Genomic DNA, 3,561 nt, shown 5'->3' with positions numbered 1-3,561 from the left:
TTTCACCGTTTCCTGACCTCTTTGCTTCATTTCCACAGGATGCTCCTCACAGGCAATAAACGTTGCTTCGTTCTCAGTTTCGGATCTGCTTCCTTGTCTCCAGGCCGGGAAGCAGTTCATTGCTTGGTGGTTTTCATACCTAATGTTGAAATCTCAGGAAGCAGGTGGCTTGATAGGTTCAACTGCTGTGCATCTGCAGGGACCGGAAGAGGCCGCTCTTGGTTGAAATTTGAGATTAGATCAGAAAGGGAGAGTACTCCAAGGTTCACCAGGGCTTCGGCGGGGGGTGGGGGGGTTGCATCAGGAGGCATCTCGCAGCAGGACAGGAGGGAAATGGATTGGGGCAAAGGTACCGCCCCCAGTTCTCTCAGGGGGCCTCTGGGACGGCTGCTGGGCAGACTCCACACGAACCCCGCGCTAACTCTTAGAATCACACAGATGAAGGATATCAACGAATAGTCTGCCGCTGAGTCCTCGGCTCGGTCTGCGTTATTACAAAGCCACACAACAGAAAGGCTTACCCTTCCCCAGAGCAACCCTGTCCTTTCCCTAACAGATAAAATGTGGCAGGAAGTCAGAATAACTCTTTGGCTGATCTGCTTCTTGAAATAGCATCTTCTAACCTAGCATCATTTGTCTGCTGCCGTCATTAAACTTATCAGGAATAGCTGTAAATTCCCTTCTTTGTCTAACTCTAGAAGATTACGGGGGGACCCGTTTGACTGTGTGAGAATTACAGACCCGGGGGGGGGGGCTCTCTGGCACCCAACACCGAGTTGAGCACCTCCTACATTGGTCATTTACAGAAAGGAAGCCATGAATAATGTTAGATTTGGCCTATCCATGGTTTCGTATAATTCTGTCTCACAGACCACATTTTGTTTTGTGTTTTTTGTTTGTTTGTTTGGTTTTTTTTTTTTTTTACTTGCCTTCAATACTCATGGTAACACTGCGACAAAACGTGGCTTGTCCTTCTGGGGGTGGCTGTCCCCACACAGACATCACAGCAGTGAGAACAAGTCTGACCCGGGCATGGGGCTGGGTGCCGTGAGCGGTAGTCCTTCAGAGCCTCTCGGGACTTCCTGGGGTTGCCTTCCGTGGAAAGTGGGTAACAGAGAAAGCAAGTGGAGTTTCTTGTTACAGAAGTATTCAAATTGGTATTCAAATTGGAATGAAAGAACTAGACCATCACTACTGTTATGTGAGTCGTGAGTCCACAGCAAATTGTGACTACTAGTCTCACAAAAAATACAGACAACCAGACACGACACGCCTCGTGGGAGAAGTGCTTCCCACTGCCACGGGAGGACTCCTGCCCAGCAACCTAACCTGGATCTGAGCAGGCCCCCACATGGGACCACCAGCTTATAGGAAATGCAGGACTAGGACACAACTAACAAACTCCACGATATGGAGAGCTCAACTGAACATACCACTTAGTTTTTCAGTAAATAAATTGCAAGAAAAGGATATCAAAGAAATAGAAGGGAGGTGACTATAGATTATAGATTAAAATAGATTTTTAAATGAAAACTACCCACCAATTGCACCGCATGGACTTTGTTAGGACACACACGCACGTGCACACATCCTCCTAACCCAGTTGGTGAAGTTTGAAAATCGACTGAATATTTCACAACGATATGGGGGAGGTGATATTGCAATTATGTTTTCTCAAATAGTCATTATTTTAAAAATACACACAGAAATACAGAGAAGAAAGGGAGAAAACAAAAGGAGAAAGGAAGGGAAGAAGGAAGGGTGGCATCTTTGACGTGAACTTGTGTAATAGAATTTCAGACAGAAAGGATCGATGAAAGAGGCCCCTGATGCGCTTTAGGCAACAAGGGGCCACCGGCGTGAGAACCGCTGAGGTTGCAGGAGCTGCTGGGCGCATGCGCCGGCGAGGCATGCCACCGCCCACAGAGGGGCGGGGAGGAGCTGGGTTTGGGAAGCTTATCCCTGTTCATCTCAGGCTCTGATTCTATGAAGGCTATCAAAGGAAAAACTCATTTTCGAAGCATTCATATTATGAGCACCTTTGCCAGTGTTCATTTATCCCACAAAGCGAAGGGTGCCTGTGACGGTGGAAAACATCAGCCGGGTCACCGAGGAGAGGAAGATGAAAGCAGGCGTCTCACTCCACACGAGGACCCGTGCGCCCGCCCAGCCCAGCCCAGCCCAGCCGCAGGGGTGGCCTGGTCCTGGCGTGGAGACCAGGAGGGTGACCTCAGCCACTATCTGCTGAGCTCTCGCCGCGGGTTCCCGGGACGCACGGCCCCAGGTCGCGCCATGACCGGAGGGGACGGGTCTGTCAGCCCTGCCTTGCGGAGGAAGGAGAAACCGAAGCCCAGAATAACTTGCTTCTCTCTAGACCCCTCGGCTCCTTCCCACCACAAAGCGCCGCCGCCCCGGGCAGCTGGCGAGACACGTGAGACATACCTTGAGCAGGTGGAGCGCGGGCAAGGCTGTTACAACCGGGCACCCACCCCCCCCCCCCCGCCCCTTTCTGCCTGGAGACTATTTTCCCTTCCTCCGGGCACCTCACTAGACCCTTTCTCTTGCCCACGGGCTCAGCCCGCCCCGTCCTCACAGGCTGTCCCCTCAGCGGGCCGTCTGGTCCTTCGGCAGGAACTTGGATGGTCTTCAGCTCATCTGTGATATCTACTGGTTCTTCGGCACATGAGCCCCCCCAGATAGGATGGCCGAAGGAGTGCAAGGTCCTCTCTCTTCCAGCTGACTTCTTTTCCCACTCTCTCCAAAGGAAGGGCCACTTTAAATCAGGGCCACTGATTTAAAGTGAATCTGTTTTCTAAATAGATTCACTTTTTGCCCTGGCCGGTTGGCTCAGCGGTAGAGCGTCGGCCTAGAGTGCGGAGGACTCGGGTTCGATTCCCGGCCAGGGCACACAGGAGAAGGTGCCCATTTGCTTCTCCACCCCACCCCCTCCTTCCTCTCTGTCTCTCTCTTCCCCTCCCGCAGCCAAGGCTCCATTGGAGCAAAGATGGCCCGGGCGCTGGGGATGGCTCTGTGGCCTCTGCCTCAGGCGCTAGAGTGGCTCTGGTCGCAACATGGCGACGCCCAGGATGGGCAGAGCATCCCCCCTGGTGGGCAGAGCGTGGCCCCATGGTGGGCGTGCCGGGTGGATCCCAGTCAGGCGCACGTGGGAGTCTGACTGTCTCTCCCTGTTTCCAGCTTCATAAAAATGCAAATAAATAAATAAATAAATAAATAGATTCACTTTTCTCCTTCATTATTATTTTAATTTTCCTACTGTAAGTTTTAAAATATCCAGAAACCTCTGACTTTCTGAATTCTGTCCTATGCCTCAAGTTTTTAAGCACCAGATTTCTATTTTTTATTATTTTTAATAAAATTTTAATTACACAGGAAAGAACACTCAAGCACAGGATTATATATATATTATATATATATTTTATGGCTGTCAGCCATAAAAGGGAGACCAGCTAGGATGGTAGGCTCCTTCCTTATTTGGAACAGATGAGATCTTGATTTACGATTGGCAGGTGGCCCCCTTCTTAAGGACATGTGAGGGACGCG

At 50.7% G+C, this 3,561-nt stretch overlaps 1 non-coding gene across 1 annotated transcript; it reads left to right on the top strand.

The window, feature by feature from the left end:
- The first annotated feature begins 2,831 nt into the window (after positions 1-2,831).
- On the top strand, positions 2,832-2,907 carry TRNAS-AGA (transfer RNA serine (anticodon AGA)). The gene has a single exon. It is a non-coding gene; the product is annotated as a tRNA-Ser (tRNA).
- Positions 2,908-3,561: the final 654 nt, after the last annotated feature.

This window comes from Saccopteryx leptura, chromosome 2 (genome assembly GCF_036850995.1).
Source record: "Saccopteryx leptura isolate mSacLep1 chromosome 2, mSacLep1_pri_phased_curated, whole genome shotgun sequence".
Lineage (NCBI taxonomy): Eukaryota > Metazoa > Chordata > Mammalia > Chiroptera > Emballonuridae > Saccopteryx > Saccopteryx leptura.
This window is presented reverse-complemented; position numbering and strand designations above follow the sequence as displayed.